Source organism: Porites lutea, chromosome 2 (assembly GCF_958299795.1).
Source record: "Porites lutea chromosome 2, jaPorLute2.1, whole genome shotgun sequence".
In the NCBI taxonomy this organism is placed as follows: domain Eukaryota; kingdom Metazoa; phylum Cnidaria; class Anthozoa; order Scleractinia; family Poritidae; genus Porites; species Porites lutea.
Window position 1 is genome coordinate 8,349,415 of NC_133202.1, and position 16,962 is coordinate 8,366,376.

Genomic DNA, 16,962 nt, shown 5'->3' on the forward strand with positions numbered 1-16,962 from the left:
ATAACCTTCAGGATTGTCAGCTGCTAAACGACTTCTCCATTGTTTAATAACAGGGATCAGTTACCATAAACCGTCAAACGTAAGGCGTACGCCACTGACGTGCTTATATTTCATTGGCGAGGAAGGCCAATGCAAGTGACCAATACATGGCAAAACGAGGGGGTTCACTCTTCCACTCACCGTTTAGTAGTGACTCAATTTTAAGCCCTCTTTTTCCTGTGCTTTTTAGTAACAAGAGCCATAATGGAGATCACTTTCAATAATCTTGTATAATGTTTGTAATTACTCATCTACAGGGTCTTGTGTGCATGCATAATAAAGGCTTTGATTAATCTTCAACATTACTATCACGCTAGTGCCGGTTTTCATATTTTCGGTCAACACACACAATGGTTATTCAAAACATCTATACCAGCTACCGACGAAGATTGGTAAGTAATGAAGATCTCTTTTTAACTAGTATTAGTTCAGACCTTTAAGAGGTGATCGTGACACACAGTAGCTTCATAACAGCACTTATGTAAAAGAGCCTTGCTTCAGTAATTAGGGTTGAGTGGCAAATGAATGTTTTAACCTACAAAAGCACTATGTTTCCCAACAAATTCCACTATCAACTAACGTTTAATATTCAAAACATTTGATATGATGAAGATGTGTGCATGATACCGACGTTTTTTCCTTCTTGTGAATAAACTTCAGGTAGGTTATTTAGACGAAGACGACGAGAACGCCAAAAAGTAGCAAAACGCCATGTTTGTACGTGAATCAAACTTTTTTGTAGCGGAACATCCATTGTTATAGAAAGTTGAAGCCCATCGATGCGAAAAAAATTCGGTACGATGGTGAGCCAGCCGTACAGGCACTGGGGAGAAAGAAAGGAGTCCCAAACATGCAGCTTTCGCTCGTCGTCGCGAAAAATTCACGAGTATGGAGTCAGCCTTTACATCGAGTCGTGTCCTTGCTCACGCTCTAGGAACAATCTAGTCAGACTGGTCAAAATTCTGGCAGGCGAATTCAAAATAAAAAAAACCTTATGCAGTATCGAGAAATTTACTTACTGACAACTAAAGCTTTGTGTAGTTTTAACTTTTTATTTTTTCGTGCTCTGCTGCTGCCGCAACAAAATGAAATACAGCTGGTATCAAGATTCTTCTTGCCTTCAAAGCCGTTTGGCCCTGAAAATTGGATACAAAGTTTAGCCATGCGTATATCAGTGATGAATGCCCGGGGGGGGGGGGGGGGGGACTCCCATATAAAAGTGACGGGGATACTCGTCGTCTCGCTTTGGGGTGTAAATCGCAGATTTTGGCCTCACTTAGGATGTTTGGGATGGAAAGTCATTATTTGCCCATTTAGGTATCGCTTAGTATTGTGCATAAAAAAATTTACAAAAAATGCCCTCAAACTCACCACACAGCAATCTCCCTTAGCGGTCCCTTAGCGGTCCCTTAGCGGTCAGTTTAAGCTTGAGCCAAACCTACATTGGTCTCAGTTAGGGGTTGAACTTGAATTTTCGGACGCGCATCCCCGTCACGTTTATATGAGAGTTCCCCCCGGCGATGGATGTTAATTCCCTCGTATTTTCGTTATGAACTAGTTTTTAATCCACTAGAAATTACTTGTCCAGATACAACATGCCAAACAAATGTTTTAATCTTCAGTTCTGCTTTCAATTTATTAAACTTGTCAATATCGTTTAATAACAACTGGAATTTACACACAAGACGTCAAGGTCTGTGAATTATAAAGTAGCAACCGAAACTTTCATTTGAAACATCATGCCTCTCTAATCGTTTTGAAACTCACTAAACATTTTGTACCCATTTGATTAGCTTTCTTTTCTTGTAAGGGTTAACTTATCTGATTTGAATGCACCCTTTAGTAGTTTCTTCAAAGAAAACAGGAAATAGTAGGGCAGAATAAAGTCATCCTGTTTGCTCCTTTTTCTTCATAAGTCCACAGGAACATCAAATTAACTAGTATATGAAGAATAGATCAACTTTAGACAGGTTAACATAACAAATTTTACCCAAATGACACTCTACATGCATGTATATAATTATGAAAATGGATACCACCTTGAAAAGCGGAATTTATTGGCATGAACGTTGGCGATTTTTTAGTTTATTAAGGTGCTAAGACATCTCATTTGTTGTTCAACAGATAGAGTGTGTTAGCACCTTAATTAACTGACAATCGTCAACGTTCCTGCCAATAAATTTCATATAACGAAACATATAACGCGACGGTTCATAGGACTTGAATTATTCAAAAAGACAAGTTACCCTTTTTAAAATTCATGACCAACGGAAATTATTTCTTAAGAAAAGAACCAGTGGGCAGTCTTCTTAGCTAGATAAAAAGTCCAAACCTTCAGTTACTTGAGGAAGCTTTTGGGGGAATTTCTTGTTTTTAAAACAGGAATTGGCTGTCAAGGTAAAATGTGTGAAAAAACATGTACATGTGTGCCAAGACATGGTCAGTATGTCGCAGCTCTCACACGCGTCAAGAGTAAGGCCTCTTTTGTAGGTTAACATGATTCAGCTTTATGGATGGATAAGACGATAGTATAACTTATTATAAAAATTGTTAGTTTTTGAAAGTTTCGTGTAAGAAACCATATATTTTATGCAACCAACAATGGGTTAACTTTAGTACACAGAACGGTCTGGTAATCAAAATTTAAGAATTCATTGGTCTAGGAAATCCATCCTTAATTTTATTTGAAAAATAATCCGTACTGCCAGGCTGCCGCCTTCTCTTCATATATATTTTTTCGCTGTTATTAGTGGCCGTTTTTTACCTCATTTAAGCTGGTTTGCGCTTCGACCGAATTCACGAAAAGCTTAATATCCTAAAAGATTCTCTGATAATATAGAAAAGAAAATTAAAGATGACTTCTTTTTCAAAAAAATAATACGTTTGGGGCCACGGCGGTTTCACTGTGTCGCGGAAGTTTTCAAGGGAACTGTAATTGAGTTCGATCTGCCGCGTAAACTCCGTCACTTATTTCATCCCGCATTGATTCGCCTTTGAAAATTTATTTTCAACTTTTAGTATTACTGGTAAAAAGCACAGTTTTCCTATGTTTGACCCAAACATCTTAATGAAAATTACGTAACCCTGCCGAATCTTTACTTTTCCCCGGCTTTACAACCTGAAATATTTGTCAGCATTGCTCTCGTTTCTCGTTTTAAATCTGAAAGGCACAAAAACTTTGATGGGTTTTATAGGACAACATGCGGATTTTTGTCGCACCCAAAAGCTAAAATTAACGAGTTTTGTGATCAGCACGCCGGTAAAATGAGTGTGCGTACAAAATATTTCTTCATCAGATGCACTCGGGGGACCAACTTGGAGGACTGGGCACCCCAGCTGGAATGTTTGGGAGCCCGAAATGTTTATTCGGGCAACCAACTTTGAGGTCTGGGCGCCTAAGCTAAAATGCTTGGGAACCCGAAGGGCTCCCTGAAATTTTGCTTAGAGCACAGCCTTGACTAGCGTTTGTGTAACTTGTAATTTGAAAGTTGAATAAAGTGCTTTAAAAATTATAGTTTCAAAACCTCCAAGATGTAAATTCGACAATATTTAATGTTGAGATTATAAATAACAATATTTAATATGGACATTATAAATGAAATATTTTGTTGAAAGTATAATCAATATTTAAGAGAAATTCATACGGAATTAAGGCTTTTTGGCCTTTTCCCGTCTCGGGGGTCTTATGGAGGCTATCACGTGTGCTAGCATTCCAGTGTATTCGGTTTCCGAGGTAAAGAATTAACAGAACCAGAACTGAACAAAAATTCACCGAGTTCGCACACTCATATTCGCTTTTATTTGTGTTTAAGCTCAGTCACATGATCAATAAAGTCATACTTAGTAGTCATTAATCTCGGTTCAGGGGCAAATAAGACGTGCCTTTGTTCACCCAACTTTTTCCCATCAACCAGGGCGTAATAAGCTAGGGCGTTGAAACGCTAGCACGCGCTCTCTGGTTCAGCTGTGATGCGGAGTAGGACTGGAACTAGTTGGCCTTTCCGCTCCCGATCCGCTGTCAGGGCAAGAAAAATGGCGCCGTCTAGCTGGAGGTAGGTTCGGATTTATTGCTTTATATCTTTAGATCGCTGTAATCTATAATTAGATTTGATATTTGGCGTATTTGTATGCGATATGCAGAAAATATTTAGGTGATATTTTATAGTTAGTCTTATAAGTTAAGGTGTTTTTTCGCCTTTTATGTTTATGTAGTGTCAAAATGGCCTATCGAATATTACTGGTTGAAGGTCGCGTTTTTTCTTGCCAGTCAAAACCAAATGATAATAAACGGCTACAAAAAAAAATAGGTAATGGTTTTATAAATTTTGTTTGTGCATGCAAATTTTTAGAGTGAACTTTTACGAACCTTAAAGGTTTTTTTACTTCTGAAGTGACGACTTCATAATGGTGATAGCAAGGGTTTTGTTTTGTACGTTGGCGTTTAGCTTGTTAGTAAAATAAAAGATTTCAGTTGCCCAATTTAGCGATTTTTCTTTTTTTTATATACACTGAGATGATCTAAGATGGTAAATAATTTTTTTTAGTTACAGAACCGCGATCCAAGAAGGTTCTGACTATTTTTAAAGTTCTACTAGAAAATTGCATTCGAATGATCTCGTGTGACAGTCTTTACATAAACAACAACAAATTCTGCTTCACTGCGGTATAAATCTAAAGGTTGTATTGCACAGAAACAGAATGAAGCCTATGGAGAAATTTACTTTCAAATCCCTACAAAGATTCCACTGTAAAATTAAATCATAGAATGTGTTTGTTATTATGATTTTTTGCAGGACAACAGTGAGTGCCCGGCCTGAAAAGACTTCTAGAACACACACTGAAAGATAAAGGAGTTCATAATACCGTGAATATGAAGAAGAACATGAAAAGTTCTTAATTTGATTGCAAGTAGAATAAATTAAGACTGTGTAACATTGTATTTTTGTCGTCAGAGGCTTAAGTGTGGTGTTGCACAAACTACAGTCAGCTCTCAGATGGAAACTATTGGAACTGGCACAAAATATTTGTATTAATGGACAGGTGTAACTCTTATAGAGAGTAAAAGAAAATCACTGAAGAATAGTAGGGACCAACTCGATTTCCTGGGGGTGCCTTATCTTTTGATTGTACTACTGTATAATATTTCTAGCATTATATCCTCTCTCTTAATATTATATTTTGTAGACAAGGAAACAGGAAAGTATTTTATGAATCAAGTTTCATTAAGTCTGGCTGCAGTTAATAAGTTTAACGAAGAATGAAATTGAATCATACTGGACATGGAGTATAGAAGTGTGCTAAGGTTACTGGTCACACTAAAAAGTTTGTTTTTCAATGGTTTAATAGCTGTTACAGGCCATTTGTATTTCATTTGTGCATAATTCTGTATAATGTTCTCGTTTGTCCACAATATACTTTTGAATTTGTATGTTATATAAATGTTTTATGTTATATCTGTAAGATATATTTATAGCAATGTCTGGTTTCAATGTAAGACTAGTGAATGTTTAGTTTATTTTAAGTTCCTTAGTGTGTCTTGCATGGGTAGTTTTCAGTGACCATTTCATTACAAAAAGCTGTTATTATCAAACAAAAATATTTGCTGGTCTACTTATTTGTGTTCTTGCGACCTCTTTGTTAGTTTTCCAACGGCTTTGAATTATATTTTTGTCACATGCTTATTCTTCATTGCACAGTAGTATTAGTGTACAAGATAAAAAATAATGATGATTTTATTATATTTTAAATTTACCCGGACTTTAGTTTTCACAATCTGTCCAACTGTAGTGCTCAATATTGGAGATAGCTCAATAAGGTGTTTAGAGAAGAATACTGATGTACACCAACAAATCCAAACTTTAATAGTGAAAACAGATCATCTGGTCTTGAATCTGGGCAGCAAAAAATAAATGCCATAGCAGATGATGAATTACACAACTTGATATTAAACTGAAGTAGAGAACCGATAATATTATTTTAAAAATGATGTCAGTGCTATCATCTGAGTTGTGATGCCATTTTCTTACCAAGTCACGAAATGTTAATACCGAGGCGGCGGGGCTAAAGTACAGGTCACAGGTCAGGTTACAGGTCACAGGCCACAGGTCAGGTCACAGGTCAGATCACAGGTCACACACAAAAACAATAGGACACTGGGCAAAACTGTTCTTGATTGACATTTTATTATACAAAAATAAAACAAGCCAAGGAACATCAATTATATTTTTTCTGTTCTGAACTTTACCAAATCCCAGACATGAGAAAATATATTCATGTTGATCACGCAAGGAGGACTTGCGTTACAGCGTAACCAAAGTTGGTAACGAAATCACAAAAGTACGCAAAATCACGTGATTTGTTAGAAAAAACGAATCTCAAAACGAAGGGTTGTTGCGTTAATAATATCATGACGTGTTTGTGGATGTTTTGAAAAGCATTCGACGGGAAAACGGAAGAAAAACTTAAGGACAGTCTAAAACTTATTTGACCACTGAAATACGGCAACTTTCTTCAGACTTTCCTCATCCTAAACTCTTCTTCCCACTAGATCGGTCTTCCATCTCTTTTGAAGACGGCGGCCTGCTGCTCGCGCTTCGTACCAGTCACAAAATACTGCTGTTCTAAAGTGTAGTCGGCTAAGAACATGAGACACTGCTATTTGGGCTTCTCGGATAGTTGCTGGACCATATTTCTTGGCTCTTCTCCCAAGAGCTTGCCATTTTCTCACGCTCTGTTGCACAACAGCTTGAAAAACCTCTGTTGGATTTGCCTCGTGGGCCTTAGGTGGGAGCATTCCGCCATTACAACCTGAATCTTTGACTCTATAAACCGCTGATGTATCAAAGGATTTCAGTGCTGCATTTCAATGACTTGCTCCAAGTTATCTTGGCTGCACGGTTTGTTTGGAGATGACATTCTAATAACACGACAACACTTCGTTTTCAGTGAAAAATATGTGATCTGTTTTTCGTACAAATCACATGATTTTGCACACCTTTGTGATTTCGTTACGCAGTTTGGATATGCCGTATGATCAGCATGAAAATATTATATCATGTGTGGCATTTCATATTGTTTAAAGGACAAAAATATCATCAAGGTTCCTTGGCTTATTTTATTTTTGTCCAGTTTTGTCCAGTGTCCTATTGTTTTTTGTGTGACCTGTGACCTGACCTGTGGCCTGTGACCTGTGACCTGCACTTTAGCCGCGCCGATGCAGAGGTCACGGAGGTGGAACTATATTCAATACAGATATTTGTTCGCGGGGAAAAAATTGAACAAAACAGAAAACGAACGTGAGAAAAAATATTTTGTTCCTTCGCTATTGCTTGCAGCAAATGAATGCCACGGGATAATGGCTAACTTTCGCTGGATAATCTCTCTGACGGTCCAGTATAATGTCCGCCATCTTGTTTTGTCTCTTTGGTAGTGCCCAGGCCCTTGCATCACAGCTAGATCGCTCGACCCCGCTCGTTTCAACGCCCTTCAACGCCCTTCAACGCCCTAGCTTATTACGCCCTGGTTCCCCCGCTTTTAATGCGCCAGAGGATATTTCCATGTCATACACCACAAGGTCGGTGTCAGGTCATCTGCTTTTTTAAAAACTGAATTTTTTTAAATTTTCACAAAAGCCAGGGCTAAACTTTAGGCGAAAAGTTTGCAATGTCTAGATTAAGACGTGAAATAATGTACTCAGACTGTCAATTGACATTATTTCACTCAATTGCTAAAATGCAGTTTCATCGGAACTGCTGGATACAAACAGTATACTTAACAATTGTTCCTCGAGCCCGAATGGGCTCTGAGTCAATAGCCCATTTGGTCTTCGGCCTCATGGGCTATTGACTCAGAGGCCATGAGGGCGAGACTTTCCAAAATCCAACTAGTGTGTGAGAAATATCGAGACAAAACAACTTTAGCTAGTTAAAGCTGGACTTTAATCCTTTTTTGCCGCCAAAAAGCTGGCGCTTTTCGCTACTAGCTTCCGTGCCCTCGTTCTGCAAAACCAGCTTGCGCAAGAGTTCAGACAACGTCATAACAAGCTTTAATAGGAACGCGCTTTCTGCATGGAGACCGAAGAAATAGTTTTCCTCCTTTGTTCACTTTTGTAACTGTGGCATGCAGATATCCTAATTCACTGTCATTTAGACGGCTGCTCTTAAAAATTATTTTCGTCCACATAATCTGATCTAGGGATGTTTTCAGCTTTCGCAGGACGTAAGGTCCAAGAATACAATCCTGATGAGTTTTTACATGTAAAAGTGTCTTTCGGTATAATGTTTTCATGATTTTTTCATTCATTCAGTTCCTTACCGTTGACACAGATGTGACAGCGGCCTCACAAAGAAAGTGAGTAACTCATTTGCACATCGCAGCCAGCACTATAAATCGCAGATATTCTTCACGGGTAACTACGAGTTAAAAAGGGTACTTTGACTGCTGAATACATGTGAAGGTTTTTCAGTATATGCCACTTTTACAATAATTTATGGAAACAATATCGGGAACTTAAGCAAGCTACCGCTCAAAGCAAGTTTGCTCGATAAATGTTTGAATTTAGTTGAGAAAGAATAGTTCTTACTACTGAACGCAATTCTTTCTTGAAACTGTTCGCAAACTTAAATCTATATTCCTTTGATTTGTTTCAGTGCAAACCACCCAAGGCCGATGAAGTGGAGGAAAACATAATGCTTTCATGCATCTTAAAACCGCCTCTTTTTATACTGCTACATTTTGTATTTCTTCCACAAATATCCTCTAACGACGGATATAGAAATTATAAAGATGGCGACGTTATAGTTGGTGGTCTACTTCCCATCCACTATGCTGACGCTGATGATCACTGTACTGAGCTTTCTACCACTGGGCTGGGATACGCAGAGGCTACTATCTTCGCTATTGAGAAAATTAACAAGAATTCCACTATTTTACCGAACGTGACCATCGGATACGACTTAAGAGACTACTGTGGAAGAAATGCTCGAGCCATGAAAATAGCCTATGACTTCATGTGTAATGGCGATCCAGTATATATTTCTAACCAAAACATTAGCTCCTCCCTCACAGGCCATGTCAAGGAAACCAAAACCAAGACCATCTCAGCGTTAGTTGGCCCTACCGATTCCGGCAGCGCAGTGCTAGTAGGAAGTCTTCTTCAGGTTTCTGATATTCCCGCCATCAGCCCGACTGCAACAAGCGATGAGTTGAGTTCACAAATGTACAAAGACTTTTTCAGAACAGTTCCACCAGACAACTGGCAAGCAGAGGTCATGGCAGACATCATAGAGCTCTTTAACTGGACATACGTGGCGACCGTCGGGTTGGATGATTCTTATGGACAGAACGGTATTTCGGCCCTGGAAAGAGTATCCTACAACCGCGAAACATTTTGCATTGCTTTTTCTGAGTATATTCCACTGCTAAGCTATAAGAATAAAACGAAGGAAACTGTTCTCAAGATCAAAAGGAGGTCTGAAATCGCAGTGATCATTGTTTGGCTTTCTGGCAGTTACGGAAGAGCATTTTTTGAAGAAGCAACTGCTCAAAATCTTGAAGAAAAGACTTGGATACTTAGCGACGCACTGGCCACGGGGGGAACATTATATCTCAACTCTCACTTAGCTATAATAAACGGCTCCTTTGGAATAATTCCACATGACTATTCTGCTCTCGAATTTGAAGAGCATCTTAAGACGATCACACCTGCGAAAAGCATTAAAAGAGGCGCGGACTGGTGGGAAGAGTTCTGGAGATTGCACTTTAACTGTTCAGCCACAAACTCCGATGATTCTGGGCTCGCACTTTGCGAAGCGAATCTGACGGTACACCATGCGCCACAAGAGATACGCGACTCCTTCGTACCCTATCTCATTGACGCTGTTTATGCTATTGCACACGCCCTAGATAACATTTACCGCTGTTCTCTTACTATACATGGTGCTGGTAAAAGAGGAAAGTGTCCTCCAGTCCAGCCGACTGTCAAGGGACGTGATCTGGAGAAATATCTCAGAAATATCAGTTTTGACGGTTTGACTGGCAAGGTGCGATTTGACAAGTTTGGAGATCCTTTATCAGCTTCATACGACATCATAAACTTTCAGCTTGACTCAACCACAGACGCAGCTCGCAAAAATATTCTGGTTGGTTATTGGAACAAAAAAAACACGCCCAATCTCAAAGTGGATTTGTCCAGGCTACGATGGGGAACTCCCTTCATCCCGTTATCCTCCTGTTCATCAGAGTGTTTACCTGGTACCAGAAGGGAGAAAACCGAGCCATGTTGCTGGGATTGTATTAAGTGTCCACTGGGAACTGTCAGTACTAAAGTCGGATCTATTAACTGCACTAAGTGTGACCCAGAGACAAAATCAAACGAGGGGCGCAGTAGGTGTGAAAAGCTACCATTCATCAACATCACACATTTAAATGTCTATGGAATAACCATAACAGTGGTGGCTTCCCTCGGTTTTATTCTCATATTGTTCGTAGGAGGCACCTACATCAAGTTTTTCAACACCCCAGTCGTGAAGGCCTCTAACAGAGAGATCTCTTTTCTGTTGCTATTTGGCATCACAGCTCTCTTTATTTTAGCCGTCCTCGAACTTTCTGAGCCCAGCCATTCACTTTGCACCGCAATATTTTTCTGGCGCTATTTTGGTCTCAATCTTTGTATCACAGTGCTCTTTTTGAAAACTATGCGAATAGCAAGCGTTTTTGAGGTCGATAAAGTGGCGCAGTTGTTTACACCGTGTTACAAAACCCTAACAAGGCAGGGTATCTTTCTCTCAGGTATGAATTTAGCTTTCATTTGTTTATTGGCCCTGTGGATCTTTCTTGACCCTCCGAGGCGTAATAAAGTCATCCGTGTAGATGAGTACATCTTTCTTGTGTGCAAACCATTTGACACCAATGTCGGCCTTTCACTGTTCATCGCAGTCTGTGCTTACCACTCATTGTGGCTTTCCTGTGTACGTATTACGCTTTCAAAGCAAGAGGAATTCCCGAGAACTTTAACGAGACAAAATACATAGGATTCTCTATGTACATTATACTGTTGTCATCGCTGGCATATTACCCTGTGCTGTTTGCTTTTGAGAGCTGGTACGTGACAATTGTATCTTGTACTACGACTTTAGTAACTTCGTTTGGTATGTTGGGATGTATGTTCGGTCCCAGAATCTACATTCTCTTTTTCCAATCCCAGCAAAACACCATCGAAAGCGTCAGGTCGCAGGTGATGAATTTCTCCCTTAGTAACGTAACGGCAACCAGAGCTTCGCCTGCACGGAATACCGAAAATTAAAAACGCTGGATTGCAGTTCGCCCACCAGCCATTCTTTTGACCAGTGACATGGAAAAATACTTTAAACTTTTCAATATATAGCTGCCTTAATCATTAAATACACTAGACGTTTCTTACTTTATATGTTTTGTCTCCCTGTACTCGAAAATGACAGCGTACAGATGCTGTGAGACGACCTTGCGTGGACTGATAGAGGACTGGAGACAGGCTGTCGACTCAAAACAACCCATTTATGTTCTACCTATTGATACGCGTAAGGCCTTCGGCTGTTTGAGTCACTCTCTGACAATAAAGAAGTTGGAGGCTTATGGCTTTGGAAGTGGATCTCGATTTGATGCGATCGTTTTTGGAAAACAGACGAAACAGGGTAAAACTTGGTGAAATTATGGGCAATTGGAAACCTATGAAACGTGGATGTCCGCAAGGATCATCTTTTGGGCCCTTACTCTGGAACACGTTCCAGAATGATTTGTCCTTGCATGTCGAGAATGGCAACATAACCATGTACGCGGATAACTATCAATTGAATGTGAAGGGAACAAATAACAAAATAGTTAGACAGCAACTGAAAACAAGCAGCAAGCTCTGATATGGTATTCAAATAACCTTTTATCAGCTAACCCAAAGAAGTTTCAGTTCCTAAATATCAACCCAAGAAAAATTGATGGAGATACGAGTGATGCAGTGCAAAGCCTGGATGGCCTACCCATTGACAAATTAGAGGACATTGACTAGGAGTCCACATCGACGACGACCTTGATTTCAAGCATATAAGCATATAAGTGAGCTATCTATTGAGACAAGCCGAAAAGTCGGGATACTATCTCGTTTACGAGATTTAATACCATCTAAGGCTAAGCTGTTGCTGTATAAAGCTTGTATTTTGCCCCATCTTACATATTGCCACCTAATATGGCATTTTTGTAAGTCGATCGTCAGACAAAAGGAAGGTGGAAAGAATACAAGAACGGGCATTGAGAGCCATATATAGATCCCGTTCGGATACGTATGAAGAACTCCTAGAGAGGGCTAACCTTCCCACGTTGTATAATAGACTTCAAGACATCGTAGTACTGATGTATTAAGTCAAGTATGGTTCGATCAGATATATAGGTCCCTTCTTATGGTCTTAACTAAACAAAGATCCACGAGAGGCTTCTAGCTTAGCCAGTTTTAGGAACAAAATTAGAAAATTGAACTTTTCAGAGTATATTTCTGATAATAGAAACTGTCGTAAACTCTGAAGTGAATTAACAACAATTTAAGTATCACAGTATTGTAGTTGTCTCCTTTCCGTTGTATTTTATTGAGGGTGTAGATTTTATTGTAAATACTCATTTTTAGCATTTTCATTTCAGCGCATGATAACGACGTTTTTCCCCTTCTTGATGACTTAACTTCAGGTAGGAGTAAGCAACGACGACAACGTGAACGGCAAAAATTAGCAAAACACCATGTTTGCACGTGAATCACACATTTTTGGAACCTCCATTGTTATAAAAACTTGAAGCCCATCGACGTGAAAAAAAGTGGGTGTGAGCCACCCGTACTGGCGATATGAATAGGAGTCCCAGACATGCAGCTTTGTCCTCACTCACGCTCCAGGAACAATCTAGTCAGACTGGTCAAAAACAAAAACCTTATGCAGCACGGAAATTGGCTTACTGACAACTTAAGCTTTGTATAGTTTTAACCTTTTATTTTGTCGTGTTCTTCTACTGCCGCAACAAAATGAAATACAACTGGTATCAAGATTCTTCTTATCTTCAAAGCCGTTTAGCCCTGGAAATTGGATACAAAGTTTAGCCATGCGTATGTCAGTGATGAATGCCCGGGGGGGACTTCCATATAAAAGTGACGGGGGTGATTGTCTTCTCGCTTTGGGGTGTAAATAATTGCAGATTTTGGTCTCACTTAGGGTGTTTGGGATTGAAAGTCATTCAATGAGGGGACACAAATGGCTTTTACTGTAAGTACAATCCCACGCAGAGATGTTTTCTTCGCGGGCAGCTAATCCGACTTAATCCCATTTAATGTGTCGCGCTCCTCGAAAGTGCGAAAACTTACTTGCCGTGTATTAGATCTCAGTATACATTTTGTTAATCTTCATTTTGCGCCAGAATAAATTAGTTTGCGCGCAAAGGGCTTCTAAAAAATCGCAAGGTTAGTCCCACTTCGAGACCACCTTCTGGAGATACGCCGGCTTGGTAGCTGTAATACATTGTCGAGGCGAAGATCTGGCGTCTTTTTCTCCTCGTACCGCGTCGGTTTTACGCCACGTTATTTGCATAAAATTGGTAGTGAGAATGCAGTGCATATCGTTGGATTTTACTTCACGCGACTTCGCGCGCCTTGCTACTTATGAAAGAAGAGCGCCGGATTTCATGTCTTTGTTCGCCTTTAATTTGTTATCAAATGCGAAGTAAAAGAACCGACTATTGTAAGGTAAGAATTGAAGTTTTAAATTTGTTTCTTGGCGAAAAATAGTGCATAGAACTCGTGAAACCCGTGAGTATTACCTCTGTTATACCTAATGTCATGCGATAACTCCTCGCTTTTTCGATGGGTAATACGACGGATACAAACAATAGCTTCTTTTGCAAAGTTAAGTATGATTTAGTTATCGAGGCCATTTGAGGACGATTTATCGTTATATGCTTCATTACTTGCTTATTCCAGCTACTAGTCCAGTCATATCAGAGGCTGACCCGGAACAAATTCCGACAAAAGCTTTCTCTTCGAAAATATGTCAGAACTGATGGGTTATTGAACATATCAAAAGTCCCCAAAAATCCGAGCACGGCAACATGTTGAAATTTAGCAAGACACTGAGGAGCCCTCTCCATATAACATGGAAACGAGGCTGGAACCGGAAGTGCAGTTTTACTAGCCTTGTATTATTATAGCATAAATAAAATCATTAAAACATTAAAATATGATAGAAAACACACTGCTTCTTGTATTTATTCGCGTTTTATCATGACATGACTAAAGAAAAAGAGAAAATTACCTAGACTTTACCTCCAGTGTGAGGTTTTATAAGATGTGTTTGATCGCGGCATGCAGCCAAAGAGGGAGTGCTACAGACAAGTACAAATCGTTCAGTTCACAATGAAAAGATCGACAACTAACTCATTTCAGACCTTCTAACAGATTTGGGACAGTTAAGTATTTTGTTTTCTTCATTTCTTGTCACTAGCAAAAAAAAAACGAAAAAAAATAAATTTGCCGTCACCCAGTCTAACAGCAAAGTTGATTTGACATCTGGCCTTACAACATAATTAATTTGGCCCGGAATAACAGCATTTTCCTTCTAAGCGAATGTTTCAGATATCCTCTTCATCATCACTGTTACCAAGAACGGCACTGATATTTGTGCCTGCGGTTCCACGACACTGTCCATATGCTGAAGAACAGTCTAATCCATGTTTACGGCAGCTACACCTTGCACTGAGACACAGCCAGTTGCACAGTTGCAGCGGATCATCTTGAGCAAGGAATCTGGAGAAGTGGTCAGTGGTCACAGGAATCACCTGGTTACAGCTAAAGACCCTAAGGCTGTGGTATCTGGCTGCTGAGGATGTCGAGGGGAGGTTCTGGGGCTGTCTCTGTTGACCTCTGGTTGCCACTTTTTCGTAGTACCGGCGGTAGCCTAGGCTATCGAGGCTCAAAAAATCTCCTTGTTTTCCTCCATACAGCACCACTAGAGCATTCTCTCCCGCTGTCGCAACCTCGGCTTAAGTGGATCCCGGGATGTCGAATAGTTGATCTTGGAAGTAGACAGATTCACCATAATTTTAAGGGGCGCGGCTTTTCCATTACCTTAAGGACGAGACGTCGTATCACAACCCAGAATGGCATGAAGAAAAAACATGTTGCGGCAAAATGCCGGGCCAAGCTCTGCCTTCACTTTCAGATAAATGGCGCTGTAACATGGTAATGAACCGCTTCTTTTTCTCTGTGTTGGCAAGGAATGCATCTTTCTTAGCCGTTACTTTCATCCTGTCTTGGAAGGTTACGGTTGCACTCCCCTTTCCTGCTGAGCGCGTCTGGTGGGTCATACTCTCGGTCGAGGGTTCACTGCTATAGCCGTCAAACACCTCTGTTGCTTGGTTACCCTACCTTCACGGAGCGTACTGACAGTACAGGCGGCACACTTCCTGGTATGTTACTTGCTGAACTGGACGCTGCCTGTTGGGCCTGACTTTCCATCAGCTGATAGCTGCTCCCAAACAGTATCAGCAAGGGTTACCTTCTGTGGCGCGCGCAAGGTAAATGGGGTGTCAAACAGTGCAGCCAGATAACTGCAGAATTCGTGTTTGAAGATCTCGCCCAAGTCATCAGAGTTCATGCAGGCGATTACTAGCCGTTGGAATAGTAGTTGCGGATCCACCTGCACTCTTTAACCCTCAACTCGTGTGGAAGATTTTGTAGCCAGTGTTACTGCTTGTTCCTTGCGCTTAAAAATGTAGGAAATCGCCGACTTTCCCATCATGGACGACAAAATCTTCTCTCTTTCAATTAAAAGAGGAAATGCATTTTCTTTGCTTGCTAAAACTTTCTTTGTTTCTTGTTTAACTACGACTTTAAAAACTTTTCCTCCCTCGCATAGATCTTATTATATTATTGTAAATTTTTAGCAGTGCGCTTTTATATTTTACCGTGCAAAACTGTGCATTTCCAGCCCCACTCTCCGATAAAAATCATTCCAGATGTATTTATAGTCTTTTATTATTAAATATAAGGATGTAAATAACTGAGTTTCATCTTTATCATGAATTATAGTTATGATTTGTGCGGTATTTTACTAGGCATTCGGACGACTTATGATCAGCCTCGTTTCCATGCAGTGAAAGATGCAGCGGTCAACAGCTCCAACAAAACCCAGTTTTTCGACATGTTGCCATGCTAGGATTTTTGGGGACTTTTGATATGTTGTTAAGCAATAAATTCTGAGTCTAAAACCGTTGAGATTTCTTTTGTGGGAATTTGTCCAGGATGATCATATTTTCCGCGTAAAATGACTGGACAATACGTGCGAGGAGTTAGATGACGATGTTTGGGTGCTATAATTATGTTCAGATAATTTCTTGCACACTTGTAATGAAACTCATGAAAGCAAAACTTGTTTTACCCTAGCAAAAAAACTCTTCTATTATGGAGAAATTTTTAACGTCTTTCGGGGCCCAATATGGTGTAAAATTTTTAGAGTAACAAAAGGTTGATTTTTGGCGAAACGGACGGTAGCTTTCTTCTTTAAAGAGAGCGCGAGCCAAACGCGAACTTTAAGCCCCGTGAGTACAGTGTAACCCAGTGATTTTGTAGATAGATCTAACAAACATAGCCTGTAATTGAGGTGGCGCACCTATGAGTGCAGTGTAACCCAGTGATTCTTTAATTAGGTAGAACTAACAAACATAGACTACACTTAAGGTGGCGCACCCATAAGTGTAGTGTAACCCAGTGATTCTGTAGGTAGAGCTCACAAACATAGGCTGCACTTAAGGTGGCGCGCCCATAAGTGTTGTGTAACCTAGTGATTCTGTAGGTAGACTGCTAACAAACATTGGCTGCACTTAAGGTGGCGCACCCATGAGTGCAGTCAGGAGGCTCCTGGTGCA

General features: G+C 40.0%; 1 pseudogene; it reads left to right on the plus strand.

Moving 5' to 3' along the window:
• Positions 1-4,071: 4,071 nt before the first annotated feature.
• Positions 4,072-11,341, plus strand: LOC140925560 (extracellular calcium-sensing receptor-like; annotated as a pseudogene).
• Positions 11,342-16,962: the final 5,621 nt, after the last annotated feature.